This window comes from Onychomys torridus, chromosome 6 (assembly GCF_903995425.1).
Source record: "Onychomys torridus chromosome 6, mOncTor1.1, whole genome shotgun sequence".
NCBI classification, from domain to species: Eukaryota; Metazoa; Chordata; class Mammalia; order Rodentia; family Cricetidae; genus Onychomys; species Onychomys torridus.
This window is the reverse complement of record NC_050448.1, coordinates 133744037-133770335: the sequence shown is the minus strand read 5'-3', so window position 1 is coordinate 133770335 and position 26299 is coordinate 133744037.

Sequence of the window (26299 nt, the reverse complement as noted above, 5' to 3'; positions counted from 1 at the left end):
GAGGGTGAAATTACGTGTTGAACAGCTCTTAGCAAAACTCTTGCACAGCTATTAGACACTGTTTCAAACCTGCATTGATACTGTGCATTGATACTGTGTTTCCCAGACTGCTTTTTGGGTATGCTACTTCCTGTTTCTGTTTACAGGGTCTGTGTGGTTTGTGTTCATACTGAAATCAAGCTTCTGCTTTTTTTTTTTTTTTTTTTTTTTTAAATCAAGAGAGGTTTTTTGTTTTCCCTAAGCTCTCATTAGGACAGGTGTACTTCCCTAATCAGGCCTTCCACCTGACACAGTCCAGGAGCTGATAGTGTCTGCCTGCCCACACACACTCAGATGTGGCTTATTGCCAGAGGAAGACCCTTCAGGGCGTCACTTCCTCTCCGCACTGGGTGAGTGAGGGAAACTGAAAGCACTTGAAACGAAGCTTTTTCAGAACGATCCTTTCCCTGATAGAAAAGAGAGCTTTTTCTCCCAGTCAGTTCTCCATCTCGTCCTGGCTTGGCCATTCCCCCAGACAGTGTCCCTGATGCTGCAGCTGAGGCTCAGCTTTATCGCCTCCTGCTTGCCAGTAGACCTTCCCCAGGTTCCATAGGGCCTCTGTTGTGGCTTTTCCTGGGGGGGGCTTTACCTGCTTCAGCTTTCTGCCTGCACTTTCTCATTAGGCTCTAACCACAGGGACTTCTTGCTGCTTTTTTTACTAGCAGAGAGGATTTGCCTAATCCAAGAGGTTTTGTTGTTTCTAAAGCCTTTATAGATGATTCTCCCATACTGATATCTCCAGGTCAATCTAATTATGCCCTTACAGAAAGAGAAATCTCTGAGAAGCAAAGACCTGAAAAGCTTTTTAGTTTTTTTACAGAAAGATTAAGTTTTTTCCCAAGAAAACTTTCAGGTTTTGAGAGAGAAAGACCATCAAGTTTCCCCAAAACTTCTGTTTTCTAAACTTTGGATTTATGGCCAAGAGGAAACTCGTTCTGATGGCATGGTGTTTCCATAACGTGGCAGCACCAGCAGAGTGAATGTTTTATTTCACCCAAATTTGCCTCAGGAAGAATTCTTTCCTTTGCCGATTGGGACCAAAAGCTTCTCATAGGAATCTTTTCCTCCCTGTTAAGCTCTTCTTTGATAGTTATTTTGTAGCATGAATTGTTAGAGGGTCTTATTAATAAAAACAAATCTGGAGCCAGATATTGGGGTCAATGCTGAAAGATCAGAGAAGCAGAACAAGCCACAGCCATCTCACCCTACCAGTTCCTCAGCTGATCATGTTTCCTCAGACTGGAAGTCTCTGTGTCCTCATCCAGAATGAATCTCAGCTGAACTGCTGCTCAAAAGCCTAAAAGCTTAACCAGGCTCTAGTTCCTGTTTTCACGCCTTATATACCTTTCTGCTTCCTGCCATCACTTCCTGGGATTAAAGGCATGAGTTATCATGCCTGGCTGTTCTGGTGTGACTTTGAACTCACAGAGATCTAGATGGATCTCTGCCTTTGGAATGCTAGGATTAAAAGGCCTGTGTGCTACCATTTTCTGGTCTCTATATCTAGTGGCTGTTCTGTTCTCTGACCCCAGGTAAGTTTATTAGGGTGCACAATATTTTTGGGGAACACAGTATCACCACAATATTTCCTCAGATTCTTCTCAGCTTGTGTTCCTAGCCCCAGTGTTGGAAAATTAAGGACATAGTTCTTATGTGTAGTTGCTTATCTCTATCCTAAATTTTCTTTCTAATATTCCTACTCTATCTTACTTTAAATTTCTTCCTACACTATTTTCCTATATTCTACTTTCCTTAATTTTTATAGATAGAAATTGAGAGAGAGAGAGAGAGAGAGAGAGAGAGACCTAGATAGAGAGAAATCTATGCTGCAGCCTTGTGGCATTTCACTGCCTAACCTACACACCTGAGAATAAGTACCATCACCTTCACCAATTCCTTATCGGCATCCCTCTCACTCTTGATGCCCCCTCATTCCTTTCACCAAGTCCTTTGGTTATTTTGTCTTTGTCCTTGTTCACTGGTGCCATCTGTGGGGGGACCAGCTCCCACATTTATTTACCCCAGGGACCCTTGAGGAGTGAGGGACAAGAGATTTAGATAGAAAGAGGGGAGAGAAACAAACACAGGATAGCTTTGGGTGGGCCTGGATCCTTATCCACCAGCCCAGCACTTTATTCCAAAGGGCTTTTTATAACAATGCTAAGGGGAGAAGCAAAAGACCTCCCCCTTGATAGATACAACCAAGTGTAGATACTTACAAACACCTGTTACTCAGGCCCATGGTCCAATCAACCTTTCGTGCAGTCCTGCTGGGTAAAGCCACTAGGAAACTGAGGTGAGCTTCAACAAGAATCAGAGCCAGTGAAAGAAATAAGTCCTGGCCTTAGAATTAGAGCCAAAAAGCTAAGAAAGGCTAGTGTAAGAAACACAGTTTGGCTCTGAGATCAGGGCCATCTCTGTCCCTAACCCACAAAACTAACCAACCCCTGATCAGAAAAAAAGTAACCAATCCCTGGACAGAAAATCTCCTGGGAGAAACTCCCCTCTGAAGAGATCTTCTATAAACCTCCCTGTCTGTTCAGCTGTGGGCTGTTCTTTCCCACCCTGATAGAAGCCCATTCTCCTGGACTCCTCTTTTCAAATAAATCTTTCTCAAGAGTCTTGGGTGTGAAGATCTTCATTCACCAATGCAGAGAAGAACCTTGCTAAAATGTCCCTTAGTGGACTGAGCAGAAAAACCCTTGCAGAGATGTTCCCTTAGGAGACTGAGCAAGGTAGAGCAGAACAGAAGAAAACAACTTTTCTCCAGGGAGCAGAGGAGACTGCTACATTTCTGCAGGTGTTTCCCCTATAGCAGAGTGAAGCAAAAGAAGCAACATCTTGGGCCAGGGAAGAAGCAGAGCTCTGCTGGGAAGCACTCTTAAGTGGGGGCTGAGCAAAGCTCAGCTGTAGTGGTTCTCCAGGAGAGGAGCAGAATTGCTATATCCTGCAGGGAGACCATTCCCCACCACACCAGGTATAACTTGACTCCTGAACAATCAGGATGCCTTTCCCTCCACAGCTGAGCTGTCCTAGCAGCTCAAGGTATTTCCTGACTCTCTCTCACCATAGGGAATGGGCTCCAAAAAGCCAGTTTGTGTACCTGGGGTAAGTCCTGGTCCCATTGCCAGGGGACCCACAAACACATCAAGCCACACAACTTTCACTCACATTCAGAGGGCCTAGTGCAGTCCCATGCAGGCTCCCCAGCTGTTAGTCCAGAGTCCATGAGCTCCCACTAGCTTGGGCCAACTATCTCTATGGATTTTCCCATCATGATTCTGATTACCCCCCCCACCCCCCCACACACACCTTGCTTCTATAATCTTTCCTCCCTCTCTTCAACTGTACTCCAGGAGCTTGGCCAAGCACTTGGCTGTGAGTCTCTGCATCTGCTTCCATCAGTCACTGGATGTAGGTTCTATGATGACAATTAGGGTAGACAGCAATCTCAGTACAGGGGAAGGCTATTTCAAGCACCCTCTCCTCCATTGCTATGAGTCTTAGCTGGGGACAATCTTGTGAGTTCCTGGGGTTTTCCCTAGCTGCAGATTTCTTCCCATCCCCTTAATGGTACAGTCTGTCAAGAGATCTCTTTCATTGCTCTCCCTCCCCATCTCTCCCCCAACTCAGCCATGTTGAGCCCTCATGCTTCTGATCTGCATTCCAAGTTAAAAAAACATATATTCCTTTTCAAGAGTACAGGAAAACACAAACACTGGCCAGGTATTTGGTCTAAAGAAGTCAATGAAGGATAAAATGAGGCATCTGAATGTAGAACATAAAGTGAAAAAATCAAAGCAAAAAATCATTTGGAAAGAATCTATGGGGTTATAAGTTAAGAAAAAAAAAAAAACTTTTACATAAATTTCCAGAGGAGATCACTTTGGAGATAACAACTATTTAGAGCTGGGTGATAATAGAAGCCCTATTCATCAAAACTGCTGAGAAAAAGAACATAGGTCAATTTAAAGATAATTGGGTTATGTGCTAACTCAAAGAGCTAAAGAAAATTGATGAAAGTAAGGTTGGGGACAGAAAAAAAAGAATAAAGTAGAAAAGAGAAATAGAAATCAATGAAAGCAAAAATCAGATTTTTAAAATTTTACTTTGTGTGTATGTATTCAGGTGCATGTGTACATGTGTGTGGAGGCCAGTGGTCAACATTGGGTGTAGTTTCTTAGGAGCTGGCTGCCTGGAACTCACCAAGTAGATGAGGCTGTTTGGCCACTAAGCCCCAGGGATTCCCCTGTCTTTACCTACACAGTGCTGCAATCATAAGTGGGTGCCACTATGCTTAGTTTTTTAAAAAATTAATTTATTTAACATGTGTGGGTGTTTTGCTTGCTTATATGACTGGGCACCATACACACATACTACTCTTGGAGATCCAAAGAGGGTACCATATCTTCTGGGACTGTAGCTACAGATGCCTATGAGCCACCATGTTCTAGAAATTAAACCAGGATCCTCTGGAAGAACATCCAGCACCCGTGACTGCTGACATTTCTTTAGCCTAGTTTTTTAGGCAGGTTCTAGGGATTAAACTCCCATTCTCATGCTTGTAAGGCAAATACTTTACTGAATGAGGAATCTCTGGAACCACAAAATCTGGTTATGTATTAAAATCTTAGGCACATATAAACTTTTGTATATGTAAAATTCTGTCTACCAAGTGTTCTGCTAAAGAAGGGGGAGAAATGTATACATTCCTTAGAATGTGTAGTCTGCTTTATTATCACATTGTGCAGATTTCATACTTCTTTAGCTTTCACTGCCTGCTTATATTCCAAGAGTCAAGAAAATGTTGCCTTTTAAAAGTCACATAATAATTTTCCAAAGCATAATAGTCCTGTTATACATTTGAAGCAATTTTCCTTTTTTTTTGTGTAGTGCTGGAGATCAAACCTAGGACCTCATGCATGCTAGGCAAGCACCATACCACTGAACCACTCTCCTAGCCTTCAAAGCAAAAATACCCGAGGCAAAATGAAATATAAGGGTAAGAGTGCATATTCAAGGCAGAAATAATTTTAAATTTCTCACAGGAAGGTGGAGTAGTGTAGCAGGCTTTGTTTGGGCCACCAACCAGCTCCCAAATCATGACACAGAGACTTATTATTAGTTATGAATGCTTGGCCTTATGCTTGGCCTACTAGCTCTTATAACTGAAATTAACCTGTTTCTTTTCATCTAGCTTTCTTTCATTCTATGTGTCCTACTGTGTGTCTATCTGTCTGGCCCCAGGCATTTCCCTCTTTTTCTCCCTCATTCTCTCCTTTCCATCCTAGATTCCTCCTACTTATTCTCTCTGCCCTACAGCCCTGCCTATTCCTCCTCTGCCTAGCTATTGGCTGTTCAGCTTTTTATTAGACCAATCAGGTGCCTTAGTCAGGCAACTTAAAACAGCAACGCATCTTTACATAATTAAACAAGTGCAGCGTAAACAAATGTAACACATCTTTACTTAGTTAAACAAATACAACATAAACAAATGTAACACATCTTTACATAGTTAAACAAGTGCAGCATAAACAAATGTAACACATCTTTACTTAGTTAAAGTAGTATTCCACAGCAGAGTAGAAAGTGTGTGTGGCAAAACCAGAGTCCCTATGTAGTTTGAGTGAGGGGTTTGTTTCAAACACACATGAGATCTGGTGGATTGTATGTTTCTCTAAAAATTTCAAGGTTCAGGCTTTATTTAGTTTTGGTCTAGTGCCCTGCAGCTGTGTCTACTCTTTCATAGTCGAGTTCTGTTCATGTCCAGGATGGTGCCACCTGTTTTATTAGTTACTGTTTGCATAGACTTTTTATTTGAAGGATTAATGAATGCTAGAGAGAAGCCTGTGTTTTATTGAGTAGTTACACTTATATAGCTGCAGTTTCTGCTATTTTTATCCTCTATGAAGTTCTAATTTCCTTGTCCAAATTGCTCAAAATAGGTTACTCTCAAATGCTGTAAAATAAGTAATGAAATGAATTTTTCAGTCAGATTATGTTAGTAGCCTAATTTAAGGCAATCATCTTAGATGCTAAATCAGATAGGCTCTTTATCTTTCTCTTCCATGCTTTGTAGTTAAGGAAAAATAGTGTTATTACTCTAGAATAGTAATGTTTTGTTCTTTTTCAACTCAAAATGCCTACTCTAACTCTTTAATTAGAATGAGCTTTGCTACCATGGAGTTCCAATCTTTTTGTCTTCAAGGCCAAGCTGTATTTAATTCATATTAGGGTAAAATTAGCTTTGCTGGTCTTTGTCAAAAAGAAGTGGATAAGACTAGAAATTATGTTTAGTTAAGTAGGTATTTATTGAACATCTAACTATGCTCTTTTTTCTTTCTTTCTTTTTTTTTTTTTTTTTTTTTGAGACAACGTTTCTCTGAGTAGACCTCCTGGAACTCACTTCACAGACCAGGCTGGCATCAGAGATCCATTGCCGCTGCCTCCCAAGTGCTGGTATTAAAGGTGTGTGCTACCCACTACCTGGCTGTATGTATGACCGGAAAAAGTATTTTGCCCATTGAAAGCATGAGTGACTGATGATGCAAAAGCCAATCGTCACACTTGACATTTCAACTTTGTCTATAAGAAGTGTCAACACTGGAAAGGTTGGGTTTGACTCATTCACATGACAAATACTGTAAAGAATATATAGGAGGGGGCTGGAGGGATGGTCTAGTAATTAAAGCCTTATATTGCTTTTGTAGAGGACTGTTCATTTTTCAGTATCCCCGATAGAAGGCTCACAATCTCCTATCACCCCAGCTCCAGGGTATCTGACACCCTCTTCTGTCCTCTACAGATATCTATACCCATGTACACATATATACATACATATTATTACACGTAAAATAATAAACCGTAAAAAAGTTTTATTGACTGAGATGTTACCTAGTTTGCAACTGCTCATCTTTATAATGAGATGCTGGCAACTCAGTCTCACCTTCAAGCTTCATGTCTAGTTCTCATTCTCTTGCTATTTCTACCACATCTGTAGCTATTTACTCCACTGAAGTTTGAAACCCCCCAGGCCATGCATCAGATTTGAAGTCAACTTTTTTCCAAAATCCTCCTACTGTTTTGTATCTTGATCACCTCTCATGAATCATTAATGATCTAAATGCCATTCAGAATGAAAAACTCTTTCAGAAGAGTTTCAATGGGGATTTCTTAGATCCATTAGACAAATCACAACCTCTGGCAGCCATAGCCTTACAAAAGACTTTCACGTATGGAGACAGACTTTTTCCCTCATCAACCAACATATTACAGCCTCCAATTCTCTCCCAAAGCTTCCTTACCTCCCCCAGCCTTCATATAATTAGAGGAAGTTGGGACCTTGCTCCGTATTTGGCTTGGGCTTAAAAGAATGGTATGGTTGGCCAGATCTTCTATTCAGATCACTGGAGCTTTCTCCATATCAGCAGCTGTTTTTGGTTTTTATCTCTCACATATTCCCTGGAGCCCTAAAGATTTTTCTTTTGCATCTATAACTTGGCTATGAGTGCAAGACACCTATATTCCATCCTATCCCAGCTTTTTATCTGCTTTCTTCTCAAAGTTAATCATTTAAAATTTTGATTTAAAGAGAGAGAAGTGTGGTGCTTTCTTTATTTTTACACTTAGAGCCCACTGTAGGGTTATTAATTATCCAGATAACACTATTGTTTCTTTTTCATGGAATAGGGAAACTGAGGAGAGGAAAGACCACCTGACATCATCAGGGGCACAGACTCGACACACAACTTTTGCCAAGCTTGACATCTCAGACAGATGAGTGTGGTGCCTACAAAACAACTGCAGTAGTCACACCTCTAGATTTGGTCTCAGATCAGTGTATTTGCTAGAATAATAATGTCAAAAATAGTGTGGTAATTACCAAAATGTGGCACAAAGAGAGCATACATTATTGGGAAAGTTGTACCATAGATTTGATTGCCACAGTATATAAAAATCATAATACCTGTGATGTGCATGAAAGCAACCTGCACTAAGTGAAGATATGCCTCCATCAGAAGGAGAGAGATGCCAGCAAAGATCTGAAGATAAAATGCTGAGAATTTTTCCAAATTAAATATAAGCACTTAACCATAGATCCAGGAAGCTCAGAGAACAGGAAACAGGAGAAATACCAAAAAAAAAAAAAAAAAAAAAAAAAAAAATCCTTTGAAGCATCTCAAATTCAAATGGAAAAAGAAAACTCTGAAAACCAAAGATAGAAAACAAAGTCAGACAAGAAAAAAAAAAAACAAGAACCATAAACAAACAAACAACAGAATCCTAGACACCTTTACAACCGAAAGGATAAGAGTTAGTTGATCCACTTTTTAGAAACTACAGAAACAAGAAAGTAGTTGAAAGAAATATTTAATGTGTTGGGAGTAAGAGGGAGGTAGTGAAATTCTCCTTTAAAATCAAAGGAAAAATAAAAGATATTGTCAGAAAAATTGGGAGAATTTATGGACATTAGATCTATTTTGTAAGAAATGTAAAATAAAGTTACCAGGAGAAAATGATTTAGATAAGGAACTTGAATATAATTAAGCAAAAGTATAAGAGAATAAATTAAGATAACATAATTTTTGAAAATTTCTTTCTTAAATTAAAATTTTTATTTTAATGTTTTAAAGATTTATTTGTTGATGTATATGACTGCTCTATCTGCATGTACACCTGAATTCCAGAAGAGGGCGTAAGATCCCATTGTAGATGGTTGTGAACTACCATGTAGTTGGTGGGAATTGAATTCAAGGCCTCTAAAAGAGCAGCCGGAGTTCTTAAGCACTGAGCCAGCCCTCCAATTTTTTATTTTTAGTTGACCAAACAGATGATGTCAAAATTAGTAATCCAACAGTGTGCCCAGAAAATAACTTATAAATATGTACATGGATGATAGTGTTAGAAGGGACAGAAGGAAGAAGGAAGATGTTATGTCACTTGAACTATTTGAAAGAGGGTGTGGACAAGCTATAAATGCATCCTGAAGATTCAAGGAGAGCAGCTGTAGAAAAAATTCTTAAAAAGTAGAGTCAATATAGTAAGAGAGGAGGAAAAACAGAATCATATAAAATGTTCAGTTAGCAAGAGAAGGCAACAACAGTACAAAACAAAACAAAACACACAGAAACAGCAAAGACCCCAGTACCCAGCACAATGACAAAGTATAACAGAGATATTGGTAGATATTAATCTGTATTAGCTGCCTTTGTCATTGCTCTAACAAAATACTTGACAAGAGACGGGTTTATTTTTGCTCCCAGTTCAAGAGACTGAGACCAGTCATGGTAGGGAAGTATGGTCGTGAGAGCTGGAGGAGGCAGCTGGTCATACTGTCTGTAGTCATAAAGCAGAGGGAGATGAGTGCTCAGCTGTCTTCCTTCTTTTCTCCTTTTTATCCCATCTGCAATCCTAGATATTATGATAGTTCTACTCACCTTCAAGATATGCCTTCTCGGTCTGCCCTGGAACTCCCATCTGGACCAGAGGTGAGTGCCTGGGGTTATAGCCAGAGAGGCAACTCAGCCTGGGTCCCACCACTGGACACAGGCCACTCCAGGAGGACCTGACCAACTTGGCCCCAGTTTCCTGCCAATTGGCGGGCCCTGCGGGAAGGCTCCCCTTTTCCAAGACTGCAGGCAGACACTGCAGTCTCCACACCCTGCCCCCACACCCATCTGTTGGAGACCCCAGCCACTTCCTGAGACTCAGAGACCAGCCCATAGCTTCCATTATGCCCTGGATCTCCCATCTGGACCAGAGACTAGAGGAACTCTCATCTGGACAAGAGGAGCTCCCATCTGGACAAAATAAGGAGACCCCAGGGACTTCCCAAGACTCAGAGTCCAGCTCCCCAGCTCCTATCCGGCCAGCACTCTCATCTGGACCAGCGCTCCCATCTGGCACAGAACTTCCATCTGGACCAGAGAGAGGCTCCCTAAATCTGTAAACTTTCTCTGGACCAAGTACACTGATAAGAACAAGAACGAACTCAAGAGGAGATGGACAGACGTCAAGGCAGAAATATATACAACAAAATAAAGAGCAATACAGCATCACCAGAACCTAGCCCTTCTCCAACAGCTAGACCTGAACATCATTGAATGGAAGAAGAAGAAGAAGAAAACAAGCTTATAAGTAACATCACGAAGAAGCTAGAGCCTTATATAGAAGAAATCAAAAATAAAGAAGAAGAACAGACAAACAAAAACTGGGAAGAATGCTATAAAAAACTAGAGGAAAGGACAATTAAAGCAGAAGAAAACAATAAAACCTTGAATGAAAATCATAAAAAAGCAAGGGAGACAATCCAAGACCTGAAGAGGGAAATAGAAAAAATGAAGAAGACACTAGCAGAAGGAATGTTGGAAATAGAAAATCTGAGTAAACAAACAGGAACTTCAGAGGCAAGTGTAACCAACAGAATGCAAGAGATGGAAGAGAGGATCTCTGGTATTGAAGATACAGTAGAAGAAATAGATTCATCAGTCAAAGAAAACACTAAAGCCAACAAAGTCATGACCCAAAATGTCCAAGAAATTTGGGACACCATGAAAAGACCAAACCTACAAATAATAGGGATAGAGGAAGAATACCAACTCAAAGGCACAGAAAATATATTTAACAAGATCATAGAAGAAAACTTTCCCATCTTAAAGAAGGAAATGCCTATGAGGATACAAGAAGCCTATAGAACACCAAACAGACTAGAACACCCAAAAAAGTCCCCTTGCCACATAATAATTAAACAACTAAACGTACAGAATAAAGAAAGAATATTAAGGGCAGCAAAGGAAAAATGCCAAGTGACTTATAAAGGAAAACCCATCAGAATAACACCCGATTTCTCAATGGAGACTTTGAAAGCCAGAAGGACCTGGACAGATATAATGCAGACACTAAGAGACCATGGATGCCAGCCTAGACTAATATACCCAGCAAATCATCATAGATGGAGTGAACAAGACCTTCCAAGACAAAACCAGATTTAAACAATACTTATCCACAAACCCAGCCCTACAGAAAGCACTAGAAGGAAAATTCCAACCTAAGGAAGGCAGATACACCCATGAAAATACAGGCAATAGATAACACCACAGCAGTAAACCCCAAAGAAGAGAAGTACACACACACTACCACCAAAAAATAAAAATAACAACGGGAACAAACAATCACTGGTCATTAATATCCCTTAATATCAATGGACTTAATTCACTTATAAAATGACACAGACTAATAGAATGGATCTGAAAACAGGACCCATCTTTCTGCTGCATACAAGAAACACACCTCAAATTCAAAGACAGACACCTCCTAAGAATAAAAGGCTGGGAAAAGAATTTCCAATCAAATGGTCTTAAGAAGCAAGCTGGTGTAGCCATCCTAATATCCAGCAAAATAGACTTCAAACTAAAATCAATCAAAAGAGATGATGAAGGGCATTACATACTCATTACAGGAAAGATCCACCAAGATGAAGTTTCAATTCTGAACATTTATGCCCCAAACACAAGGGCACCCACATATGTAAAAGAAACATTACTAAAGCTTAAATCACATATAAAACCCCACACATTAATAGTGGGAGACTTCAACACCCCACTTTCACCTCTGGACAGATCGGCCAAATTGAAACTTAACAGAGACATAATGGACTTAACTGATGTTATGGCTCAAATGGACTTAATCGTTATCTACAGAACATTCCACCCAAACAAAAAAGAATATACCTTCTTCTCAGCACCTGATGGAACCTTCTCTAAAATCGACCACATACTTGGCCACAAAGCAAATCTCAACAGATACAAAACAATTGGAATAACCTCCTATGTTCTATCAGACCACCATGGTTTAAAGTTAGATTTCAACAACAGAAAAAACTACAGAAATCCTACAATCTCATGGAAACTGAATAATGCTCAACTGAATCACCAATGGGTTAAGGAAGAAATAAAGAACGAAATTAAAGACTTCCTAGAGATCAATGAAAATGAATACACCACATACCCAAACTTATGGGATACTATGAAAGCAGTGCTAATAGGGAAATTCATAGCACTGAATGCCCACATAAAGAAGCTGGACAAATCTCACGCTAGTGACTTGACAGCACACCAGAAAGCCCTTGAACAGGAAGAAGCAAAGTCTCCCAGGAGGAACAGATGCCAGGAAATTATCAAATTGAGAGCTGAAATCAATAAAATAGAAATAAAGAGAACAATACAAAGGATTAATGAAACAAAGAGTTGGTTCTTTGAGAAGATCAACAAGACAGACAAGCCCTTATCCAAACTAACCAAAAGACAGAGAGAGAGAGCATCCAAATTAACAAAATCAGAAATGAAAAGGGGGACATAACAATAGACAATGAGGAAATCCAGAGAATCATCAGGTGATACTTCAAAAACCTCTACTCCACAAAACTGGAAAATGTAAAAGAAATAGATAATTTTCTGGATAGGTACCACATAACTAAGTTAAATCAAGACCAGATAAACCATTTAAATAGTCCAATAACCCCTAAGGAAATAGAATCAGTCATTAAAAGTCTCCCAACCAAAACAAGTCCTGGACCAGATGGTTTCACTGCAGAATTCTACCAGATCTTTAAAGAAGAATTAATACCAATACTCTTTAAATTGTTCCACACAATAGAAGCAGAAGGTATATTACCAAACTCCTTCTATGAGGCTACAATTACCCTGATTCCTAAACCAAACAATGATGCAACAAAGAAAGAGAACTACAGACCGATCTCCCTCATGAACATTGATGCAAAAATCCTCAATAAAATTCTGGCAAACAGACTCCAAGAACACATCAAAACAATTATCCACCATGATCAAGTAGGCTTCATCCCAGGGATGCAAGTGTGGTTCATCATACGAAAGTTCATCAATGTAATACACCATATAAACAAACTCAAAGAAAAAAACCACATGATCATCTCACTAGTCGCAGAAAAGGCATTTGACAAAATCCAACACCCATTCATGATACAGGTCTTGGAGCGATCAGGAATACAGGGAACATACCTAAACATAATAAAGGCAATCTACAGCAAGCCAACAGCCAACATCAAATTAAATGGAGAGAAACTCAAAGCAATACCACTAAAATCAGGAACAAGGCAAGGCTGTCCCCTCTCCCCATACTTATTCAATATAGTACTTGAAGTTCTAGCCAGAGCTATAAGACAACATAGAGATTAAGGGGATACAAATTGGAAAGGAAGACGTTAAGCTTTCCCTATTTGCAGATGACATGATAGTATATATGAGTGACCCCAAAAATTCAACCAAGGAACTGATACAGCTAATAAACACTTTCAGCAACATTTCAGGATACAAGATCAACTCAAAAAAATCAGTAGCCCTCCTATACAAATAGGCTGAGAAGGAAATCAGAGACACATCACCCTTTATAATAGCCACAAATGATATAAAATACCTTGGGGTTACTCTAAGCAAATGAAGGACCTTTATGACAAAAACTTTAAGTTCCTAAAAAAAGAAATTGAAGAAGATGTCAGAAAATGGAAAGATCTCCCATGCTCATGGATAGGCAGGATTAACATAGTAAAAATGGCAATCTTTCCAAAAGCAATCTACAGATTCAATGCAATTCCCTTCAAATTACCAACACAATTCTTCACAGATCTGGAAAGAATAATACTCAACTTCATATGGAAAAACAAAAAATCTCAGCATAGCCAAAAGAATCCTGTACAATAAAACAACCTCTGGAGGCATCACAATCCCCACCCTCAAGCTCTACTATAGAGCCACTGTAATAAAAACAGCTTGTTACTGGCATAAAAACTGACATGTGGACCAATGGAATCGAATTGAAGACCCTAACACACCTATGAACATATAAGTTTTGACAAAGAAGCCAAAACTGTACAGTGGAAAAAAGAAAGCATCTTCAACAAATGGTGCTGGCATAACTGGATGTCAATGTGTAGAAGGCTGCAAATAGATTCATATCTATCACCGTGCACAAAACTTAAGTCCAAGTGGATCAAAGACCTCAACATAAATCCAGTTACTCTGAACCTGATAGAAGAGAAAGTAGGAAGTAGTCTTGAATGCATTGGCACAGGAGATCACTTCCTAAATATAACACCAGTAGCACAGACACTGAGAGAAACAATCAATCAATGGGACCTGTTGAAACTGAGAAGCTTTTGTAGAGCAAAGGACACGGTCAACAAGACAAAGCGACAGCCTACAGAATGGGAAAAGGTCTTCACCAACCCCACATATGACAGAGGGCTGATGTCCAGAATATATAAAGAACTCAAGAAATTAGACATCAAAATGCCCAACAGTCCAATTAAGAAATGGGCTATAGAACTAAACAGAGAATTCTCCACAGAGGAAGTTCAAATGGCTGAAAGACATTTAAGGAATTGCTCAACGTCCCTAATTATCCAGGAAATGCAAATCAAAATGACTCTGAGATACCACCTTACACCTGTCAGAATGGCTAAGATCAAAAACGCAGAAGACAGCTTATGCTGGAGAGGATGTGGAGCAAGGGGAACTCTCCTCCACTGCTGGTGGGAATGCAAGCTTGTACAGCCACTTTGGAAATCAATATGGTGCTTCCTTAGAAAATTGGGAATCCATCTCCCCCAAGACCCAGCTGTAGCACTCTTGGGCATATACCCAAGGAATGCTCAATCATACCACAAGGACACTTGCTCAGCTATGTGTTATATCAGCAGTGTTTGTAATAGCCAGAACCTAGAAACAACCTAGATGCCCTTTAACTAAAGAATGGATAAAGAAAATGTGGTACATATACACAATGGAGTACTACTCAGCAGAGAAAAACAATGACATCATGAGGTTTGTAGGCAAATGGATGGATCTAGAAAAAATCATCCTGAGTGAGGTAACCCAGACTCAGAAGGACAAACATGGCATGAACTCACTCATAGTAGGATACTAGATGTAAAACAAAGATGACTAGACTGCTACACAACTCCAGGGAGGCTACTTAGAAAACAGGACCCTAAGAAAGACCCAAGGATCACCCAATGACAGAAAAATGGATGAGATCTACATGAACAACCTGGATGACAGTGGGAGTAATGAAGGGCAAGACTTGAGGGAAAGAGAGCTTAGAGGAGCAGGAGATCCCAGCTGTATCAAGAACAGAAAGGGAGAACAAGGAATAACAGACCATGATAAATGAAGACCACATGCGAACAGGAATAGGCAGAGTGCTCAAGAGGTCCCCAGAAATCCACAATGATATATCCTGCCAGTCTGTTGGCAATGGTCAAGAGAAAGCCTGATCTGACTTAGTCTGGTGATCAGATGCCTAAACACCCTAACAGTCGTCTTGGAACTCTCATCCAATAACTGATGGAAGTGGATGCAGAGATCCTCAGCCAGGCCCCAGATGGAGCTCCAGGTGTCCAACTGTCGAGAAAGAGGAGGGTCTGCAAGAGCGTGAATTGTTGATTCCAAGATTGCGAAAAGCACAGGGACTGGGTGTGAATTGTGACACTTAATACTTTGGCTTCCTAGTATGCAAAATAGGATGATATTTGGCTAACTACTATCTAAGTCTACATTAAGAAAAATGGCCTAATGTGCTTGGTGATCAACCACTGAATTACTATAGGAGCAATATAAGTCCAGTACCCACGTTTTCCTTACTGACAGTCAATGGTGCAAGCAAGCAGGATGCTATTAATGAAATGTCACTGTATATAATTAGAATTTCAATTATTTTACCTAATTATGGTGAATTTGAAAAAAACTAAAATATAAGATAGATAGGATATCTTATTTAATATTGTAACTGTAATTCTTGCTTGATAATTGTTTTGTTATATGTAATTTTACTATGTAAAAGTTAAAAACTTCATTTAAAAAAAAAAGAAAAGAAAAGAAAAGGGGAAGTGCTGTGAATATCGCTCTGTATAAATAAAATGCTGTTTGGCCAGTGGCCAGGCAGGAAGTATAGGTGGGACAAGAGAGAATTCTGGGAGGTGGAAGGCGGGGGAGGGGAGAAGCTGCCAGCTGCCGCCGCCATGAGAAACAACATGTAAAGACACCGGTAAGCCACAAGCCATGTGGCAAAGTATAGATTAATAGAAATGGGTTAATTTAAGATAGAAAAAGTAGATAACAAGAAGCCTGCCACGGCCATACAGTTTGTAAACAATGTAAGTTTCTGTGTGTTTACTTGGTTGGGTCTGAGCATCTATGGGCCTGGTGGGTGAGAGAGATTTGTCCTGACTCTAGGCCAGGGAAATTTGGTGTCATTGGAGACCTTTCAGGTGGTCTTGGCTGATCAAACCTGATGTATCTTAATCTGGAACAAATCCATAGCCTCTAGCTTTCTGTGGAAACTGCAGAGACTCTTTTCCAAAGCAACATATCCTTACATCCAAATTTTGAAGTCAAGTATCTTTAAAATTTACATATTTATTTAACTCAACAGCTTTTATGATCAAATCTTTTTCTGCAGTTAAAAATCCCAAAGACAAGACAAACCAGATTCTCTGTGTAATATCCATCTTTGTAAGACTGAAACACCACTGTGGCTGCTGGCTCTGCCCACCTCAGCTTCCCAACATGAGGGTGGTACAGTTTACCACCAGCTCTGGGTCTGGAGCCATGTGTACCATCAACTATCAGAAGCAGTTCTATAGCCTAGAAACCCTTTAAAAAAAAAAAAAATTCACGAAGGCTAAATCCACCATGTAGCAGAGTAAAGTGTCACTTGTAGACTCCTCATTCCCGCCACACTGCAGGTCAGACACAAACGCCAGGAACCCGCCATAGTAGCTCAAACCAGCAGGCTGCCACTAACTTGAGAGAGACAACTAGTTTGTAGAATGATGTTTCATGTGCTGGCACAGCATAGCAAATAAAACCAAATTTCCTGTCTTGTATGTTTCAAGAGCTACAAATGGGAAGTTTTGTAGTAATATGTAGTCGAAAGATTTCCTGTGTCCCACCCAGCCCATGGTCAGGACAAATCTTTCTCACTTGCAGTCTTACAGCGGCTTATAAAAAAATCACTCAGAGGCTTAATATTAATTACAAACTGTATGGCCTATGGCTAAGAATTCTTGCTAGCCAGCTCTTTCATCTTAAATTAACCCATTTCTATTAATCTATGCATTGCCACGTGGCTGTGGTGTTATTGGTCTGCTGGCATGTTGCTCCTTGAGTGGTGGCTGGCATCTCCTTTACTCTCCATTCTGCTCTCACTATCTTCCTTGGATTTTTCCACCTGACTCCATCCTGCCCTGCCATATGCCAGTGCAGCTTTATTTATTAGCCAATGGGAATAACACATATTCACAGCATACAGAAAGACATCCCACAGCAGTAATGGGATGTAGAAGATATAAAGTCTGCTAATTTTGCAACCAAATATACTGAACCAGAGAGAGCTTGTAACTTCCTACAAGGTCAGCTAATTAATGTCATAATGTGACCCAGCCACTGTGTAATGGGTCCTGCAGTGGGCCCTGTTCCTACTGTGTTTATTGGAGCAGGATACTGAACATCTTTGCCCATGTATCTTGGAATCTTCTGCCTTTCTTAGGACATATATAAAAAGTTAAATTTAAGACATTTGTGTTCAGGATAGATTGACGACTTATTATTAATTTTTTTATGCTCATCTGTCCTTAGGTTAGCTCACTTAGCTTGAGACAGTTATCACAGTAAAACACATTGGTTTTTAAGAGTGAACATGCAGTCATCCTGGCTATCTTCTATCTATTATCTTTATTCAGGATGCAGTTAGCTGCCTCTGGTAAAGGTTGTTATTTGCTAGACTCAGTAATTTATCACCATTAGAAGCAGACTGTGAGCTCAGCCTGAAGCCTCCAGAATGAGGCAATTCAAAGTTGAGGTAGTCAGGAGACTGCCTTTAGCTCAGAAGCCCAGGACTAAGCTGCTGGGAAAGGAATGTAGAAGAGAACTTGAGGGGCCTTAACTGTTGGTAACCTAACATGTCAGTAATCATATCTGGTGCAACCTTGTAATCCCTCCAGAAACTGAGAAATGGATTTGGTAGAAGGACAAAAGCAAGTGGAATGTCCTCAAGTAGGAGATTGCCAATAGCAAATGAAAGCCAAGGAATTGAGCATTTTATTTTCTCAGATTTCATTGATAAATGGGAGGTGCTATGAGATCTGCTTTACTGTGAAACTGGGTTTACTGTCAGGCATATTTTATGAGGGGAAAACTTGAGGTATATATTAGCCTTTATTAATATACAATGAAATAAGTAGCACTCCCTTGCTAAAAACCCATTTCTGTACCACTAGCAAATGTTACACAGAAAAGACCTGCTGTGAGTATATTGTCTCTCAGAATAAAGACTTTGGATGATCTTTTGCAAGAGGTTAGCTGTCCTAAACTGAAATGACTGAAGGAAGATCGTCAAGTACCAATACTCAGATTCTCATTCTCATGCTGCCCCTGGCCTTTTTTCTCAGTTTTCCCAAACCAGACTTCAACATTGTAGAAGAATGGACCCAGTTCCTGGATGTTGTTCTCAGTGTATTCTTTGAACATCTTTTTAGATTACAGTTCTTGCTGCACTTTATTCTTTCTGTTCCTGAGGACAGCCCAGAAATCTTTCTGTGACTTTCTGGTTCACAGCAGCTGAAAGAGCCTATAAACCAGAAAATACTGTGTTTAGACATTAACCTTCACCAGTGCTTAAAAGCATATTGGGATTATTCAATACACACATAGAAGCTTCTTTTCCTCCCCCAATAACCTACTTTAGAAAAATAATAATATCAACTATAAAATAAGAATGACTATGGCATAACTATTTGGAAGACAATCTACTCCTAATTGACCTTTCTTTTCAGGGTTGGATTTCTGAGTGGTGCTCATGGGGATTTGCTGGAGACTCATGTTAGTTTCCTTGTGGAGATCAAGGAGTAAACAGCTCATCACTAATGGGATGACAGTAGATAATGTACACAATTCCTACACTAAGCCAGAATTTCTAAATGGCTTATGCATATTCATGAGGCTTTGATCACAGACTATTATTTAGTGGTTTTTGTTTGTCATCCACTATTTCTCTTTGTTATACGTCTTTGTGTGGAAGAAGCTAGCTGTGAAATAGTAGATTGTCCTGTACATACACAAGTAGATGAGCTGTTAGGACTGTCGGCAGGCATCTAATTTTTGCATCATTTATTGTATATTTTCACAGAAGTAAACTTTTAAAGACTCAGTATTTTCCAGTTGTTTAATAGGAATCACATTAAGAATTTGGAGTTGTTCTGAAAAAAGTGTGTGTGTTTTAGTTAGGGTTTATTGCTGTGAAGAGACACCATGACCATGGCAACTCTTATAAAGGAAAAACATTTAATTGGGGTGGCTTGCATTTCAGAGATTTATTCCATTATCATCATGGTGAGGAATAGTGGCATTCAGGCAGACATGGTGCTGGAGAAGGAGCTGAGAGTCCTATTTCTTGTCCTACAGGCAACAGGAAGTAGTCTGACACACTGGATGTGGCTTGAGCATATATGATACCTCAAAGCCTGCCTCCACAGTGACACACTTCTTCCAACAAGGCCATACCTCCTAATAATGCTATTATTCCCTATGAGCTTATGAGGGCCAATTACATTCCAAGTACCACAGTGTAACACTGAATACAGATGAGTGTTCAGTGGGTGTGCTGGCAATAGCACCTCACAGAGCACCAGACCTGCATTAGGGGACTAAGTTTATCATTATATTGCAGTTACTTTCAATGACACTTGTTTCTGCACTATGTCCTGTGCATGGCATTTGGATTCTGGACAATAGTGAATAATATAGAAACAGCAGAGCTCTTGGCTCAGGTGTCAATGATGGTGACTACTGAAGGGAGGGAACAATAAGGGGTTCTGATTTAAAAGACCAGGATATGTCACTTGTTTGGGAAGCCTGGCAGAGATGGCTTTTATGTGCTCCATGGCTGGCATAACATCATGTCTAGGTTAGGTTATATATCCTTTTATCAAAATCACTCCTGTGCTTCAGTGATTCTTTGCTGCCTAACAGTATTGTCTGTTTCATGTGTCTTTGGTAAAGCCATGGGATACCACACAGCCAAGAGGGTATGAGCAGTGCAAATTGTACCTGGTTTTTGTTTTTTAAGAGGACATTAAGTTAGGTGGGTAGGGAAATGGGGTAGATCTGGAAGAAATGAGGGAAGGAGGTAAATATGATAAAAAAATACATGTATTAAATTCTCAAAGAGCTAATAAAACATTTTAATTGCTGAGTATTTTACAGACTATATCCCATGTAGTCCTCTAAACTGCTTTTGAGTTAAATACCATTCATCTCATTGAAGTGAAAATGGTCTGTGAAGAGGTTGAGGTACTTGCCCTAGGCATTGTGGAGGTGCAGCTAATTGGATTTGCCATTTGAACCACATAATATACTACCTGAGTAAGGAGGGCACAAGGAACTCAGCCCCTAACCCTAGGAAGCCTAGAGGGTTTTGAGGGAGAAATGGCCTAGCTTAAAGTTGACATACTTCCAGATATCTAGGCTGTAAAGATTCATTCACAATATTCATTTGAATTGAGATAATGTGGACAAAACTGAGTACCTGGTATATCCTAAGCAGCCAGTAATCAGAAGCAAATTGTTACAAAAATTCTAACACTAAGCCAGAAGTTTACATTTATAAAATAAGAAAAGAGAAAATAGCCTCTATAAGCCAATATTTCCTTACTTAGCACTGTGGAGTCATGGGAGCTGCTCTTAAATTCTAGGCAGCATTTGTATGTACTCTGTTATACATTAATTCCAACAGAGTCTAAGGCAGCCCTCTGTAATCAAGACACTATTTCTGCACTGAAATATAATATATGAATATTAATCCTAAGCAGTTTGGATGCTAAATAAATAAAGAAAAAAAAGTGCTATTTGGTCTTTGAAGCACCAAAGATACAAAAATACCAAGTTTTGCTGATCTATGATAGACACTAAGAACATAGAGGTTAGTCACTCCTGAACTAAAGTAATCAAGGAATGACATGTATGTGATATAAAAGGTGCATGTTCACCCCAATAATGCGTATACTGTAAATACATAATTCTTAGTTGATTAAACTGTGATAAAGTTAAGGAGAAAGGCAGCCTACCATCTACAAAGGAAAATGAATGGCTTTAAAGGAAAAGAATCTTAGTGTCAGGACAGTAAGCAGCTGCCTGGCTAAAGGGGAGGCAGTGAAGTGGGCCAGCCTCTTCCTTATCCTCTCTTCCCTACTGTATGCACACATTCCATGATCTTAGTGTTAGGATAGTAAGCAGCTGCCTGGCTAAAGGGGAGGCAGTGAAGTGGGCCAGCCTCTTCCTTATCCTCTTCCCCTACTGTATGCACACATTCCACTCTGCATGATCACAGCCTCAGCTCCATGTTCTTTGCCTTGAGTGGATGAAGGTGTTGGGATGAATAGTTGGCCATCTTGTTTTCACTTTTAGCTCATGATCCCGGATTGCCGAGTGGGTCCTAGGGCTGCTGGACAAGTCCTTGCTCTCTTGTCTGCACTATGTCTCATGCTGTCTTCTGTCTCCAGACCCCGGTACTGTTTCTCAGGGATTTCCTCCTTTCACTAGAGAATACTCACTCACATTTGTGAAAGAGACTCCACACATCCCACCACCAAGTCTACTAATCCCATGCCTTTGTGTGCCTATCCTTTGCCTTGCTCTGTCACAGGATGGATGGTGTCAGTGATCTCTAAAGTCACCTTCTATTTCTGAATGTCATCTCTCTTGCTGTCTCTCTATTACAATAAGAATCTCTAGGAGTTGCTCTTGATACATAGTTGGGGTTGATGCCAACGCTACTAGATTGTAAGCTCCAGTAAAGCCAGAATTCGTTTCTATTTGTGCTAATTGCTGTATTGTCTGTTCCTGTGACAATACCCATACATAGTAGGCACCTAACTTGTGTGGAATGGATAGATAAGTAAATAGGTGAATCTTTCTAGAAAGAAGAGACATAAATTACAGTTTCTGCTTTCAGGAGCACAAAGCATACCTAATCAACAGTCTTTCCCTGTATTCTGTACTCAAATTAGAAACTAAAAACCACATTTCTCTTACTATGGGCCTGAAGAGCTCTCTACCTGTTTACTATAGAGACCACCATCAGAAAGTTTTGAGTATCAGTTATAGTTGTTGGGACAGATTTTGGCTCCTGGGAATTGACTTGTCTGACTTCTAAGTAGTTAAGCTCTAATCATGGATTGCATTGATGGTCTGGATCTGCACAAACCCAAGCTTCTGTCCGTTTGACTTACTGTCACCTCTTAGGAGTCCTGGTTAACTGTCTGCTCCATCACTGTTTCTCATCTATGAGATAGGACATGATGAGTTTTGTATTGAGAGATGTCTATTATGATCTCATAATAGCAATTCATTTCCTTAATTAAAATCACAGGAAGCCAGGAGTAGTACCACATACATGTAATCCTAGCACTTAGAAGTAGAGGCAACTCTGCTCTCTGATTAAAAGTAAACTTTATTGGCAGTCTTGGAGTGTCAGTGTGAACAAATATCCCACAACAATTGGGTAGAGTTCAGACTCACATTTCCCTTTAAGTAGAATCTTAAAGGATGGCTTGGGCTGCATAGCAAGACCCAGTCTACAGAGAGAGAGAGAGAGAGAGAGAGAGAGAGAGAGAGAGAGAGAGAGAGAGAGAGAGAGGAGAGACAGCATAGCAAGACCCAGTCTACAAAAAAAGAAAGAGAGAGAGAGAGACAGACAGACAGACAGACAGACAGACATTTTGTGCAAAGTGGCCTGTAGCAATAGCTTTCTCTGAAACCTTATGGGAATGAAAAGTAGAAAAAAAGAGTACAGAATGCGATTTTAAGTAATTTTTAGTGAGACGATGCTATTCATATATAGAGGGGCAATGCCATTAAACTGGTTCTTGGTCTTGTGAGTTTGGTCCAAAGGCTATGTCTATAGTGACATGTTTTCTGTTTAGTTTCCTTTGATCCCACCTGTTGTATAACTGGGCTCTCAGCAGAACTTCTGTGGGCATTTTACTGACTGTGCATTTATAGTTGTTGGGGCTCTGATCTGGCTGCTTGCTTCAATTGTTATCAGTTGCTCATAAAATACCCTGTGAAGGAAACCCCCCCAGCAGTTCCTCTCTCTTTCTTAACTGTCTTCCTAATAAAGCTAAAGATGTTTTCTGCTTAAGAATTTTCCCAGTGTCAGGGATCGCCCAATGACAGAGAAATGGATGAGATTTACATGAACAAACTGGACATGAGGGGTGTGTAATGAAGGGCAAGGTTCAGAGGAAAGAGAGCTTAGGGGAGTGGGGGATCCCAGCTGGATCAAGAACAGAGAGGGAGAACAAGGAAAGAGATACCATGATAAATGAAGACCCCATGGGAATAGGAAGATGCAAAGTGCTAGAGAGGTCCCCAGAAATCCATAAAGATACCTCCACAATAGACTGCTGGCAATGGTCGAGAGAAAGCCTAATCTGACCTAGTCTGGTGATCAGATGGCCAAACACCCTAAATGTCGTGATAGAACTCTCATCCAGTGACTGATGGAAGCAGATGCAGAGATCCATGGCCAAGCCCCAGGTGGAGCTCCAGGAGTCCAATTGGCTAGAGAGAGGAGGGATTATATGAGTAAGAGATATTGAGACCATGATTGGAAAAACCATAGGGACAAATAGCCAAACTAGTGGAAACACATGAACTATGAACCAATAGCTGAGGAGCCCTCATGGAACTGGATCAGGCCCTCTGGATAAGTGAGACAGTTGATTAACTTGAACTGTTTGGGAGGCACCCAGGCAGTGGGACTGGGACCTGTCCTTAGTGGCTTTTAGAACCTAGGGCCTATGCTGGGACACTTTGCTCAGCCTAGGTGAAGGGAGGAGGGGACTGGACCTGCCTCATTTGAATCTACCAGGCTGAGCTGAACCCCCAGGGGAGTCCTTGCTTGGGGGGAGGTGGGAATGAGGGGTGGATTGGGGGGAGGGCAAAGGGGTGTGGGGGGGGAGGAGGCAGGACAGGGGAATCTGTGGCTGATATGTAAAATTAAATTAATTATAAAGTTAAAAAATAATTTTCCCAGTGTTATGGAATACCAAATGTTATTGTTTGCACCATGTTTACTTGAGTTTTGGGGTATGTGTTGGGGGTATCTTATTTTTTAATCTTAAGCTCCCTGAGAACAGAGATTTATTTTGCTTTCTGTCTCCTGTAATGCCCAGCACAGTTCATGGACTAGAGAAATTTAACAAAGCAAAGCAAATCTGTTAAATTAGAAAATACCAATCTGAGCAGCATGATATGTAAAACTAGCTGGCATGTGATCACTGGTGGAAACAAAGCTAAAGAAACAGTTAAGAGATAATCATTGTGATTTGTCTTATTGTTGAGTTTTAGAGGGCAATGAATCTGAGGACACACACGAATTAGCTAAGATGTCAAGGTGTGGTTCCTCATGAAACCCAACCTAGCAGAGTTAAATATGAGAAAACATTTGCTGAATGGGCTATAGGTCCAGGCCCTTTCTGAGGCAGATCAGGCAGTGTCCTGCTGGGTGACACCAAGGACAGGTTACTGGCATGGCTGGCATATGCCATGTCAAATACCAAGTGTACAATAAGTGCTTTTTTTTTTTTAGTTTAAGCAAGTTTTTTTTTTATTCATTTTACATACCAACCACAGATCCTCCACTCATTCCTCCTCCCACTCCCCTCCAGCCTTCCTCCCACCTGACAACCCCCATCTGTTCCTCCAAAAGGATAAGGGCTCCCATGGGGAGTCAGCAAAGCCTGGTACATTTAGTTGAGACAAGACCAAGTCCACCCCCTGCCCTCCTGCATCTAGGCTGAGCAAGGCATCCCTCTGCATACAGGAGATGATTGTGTAGCTTGGTCTGTTTGAGGGACCCCTGGCAGTAAGTGCTGGTTTTTATTGAGCACTAATAACTATGAAGACGATGTCCAAGCAAGCAGAGAAATTAAAGGTAATGGAGAGTCTTCCTAAGCTAGGAACTGTGATGGTCACCAGATGACTTAATCTTTGCCTCCAGACATCATCAAACACCCCACAATTTGCCATCTCCTTGACTTCTTTGTTCCTTATTTGTTTCAGTTGCTAAAGCCACCTTGACGCAGACTCTACATTGAGTAGTGTGTCTGTTTGACTGAGGCTCTGATTTTCTCTCAACAGGAAACTGTAATGTTAACTTTGAGAATAACTTAGGAAAAGCACAGAAAGATCACAGAAGTCATTTTTGTGAATGGTAGGAGGTATGTGATAAACTATTTTTTCTTGCATGTGGATATCAGTTATTCTAGCATCATTTGTTGAAAATGCTATTTTCCCTCATTGTTGGTGCTCTTCTTTTGCTGAAGGTCAGATGGCCATATTTATGGATGTATTTGTAGCCTTTCTTATGGTGTTGTTGGTCTGTTTGCTTATTTGCCAATAGCACACTCCCCTGTTTGCTATAGTTTTAGTAAGTCTTGAAGTTGGCTGGTTCCACTCTTCCAGCTTTGTTCTCATTAAATTCAGTTAGGTATTCTGGGTTGTTTGCTTTTCCATATGAGCTTAAGAATCTGTTAGTGCTCACAGAATTACAGAGTTTTTACTGCTTCTGTGAGTGATAACAGCAGTAAACTGGGTAGAGGAAGTGACAGGTGTGAAGTATGTTGAATGTTCAACTCAAAGTGGCTGCATGGGTGTACTTAAACCATTACAAGGCAGGGATTATTGGTATTACATATACATTTCTTTATCATCTATCTATCCTTCTGTTACTTATAATCTGTCAATCATCTATCTGTTTATTTCTTATCTATCACCTACGTGTCTACTTATCATCCATCTTATGTATATCTATCAACTATCATGTTTCTATCTATTCATCTCTCTCATCTTTCTCTTTTTATTATCTATTTATCATCTATCTATCATTTATACCATTATCTTCTATTTCTATATGTCTGTCATTATCAATTACCTATCTATCAATGTCTGTCATCTATCATCTTTGTAGTTAGATTTTTCCTGCCTGGACCACAGTCAGGACAAATCTCTCTTATTCGCCAGTCCCACAGTCACTCAGACCCAACCAAGAAAGCACAGAGACTTATATTGTTTACAAACTGTATGGCCGTGGCAAGCTTCTTGTTATTTACTTCTTCTATCTTAAATTAACCCATTTCTATTAATCTATACTTTGCCACATGGTTCGT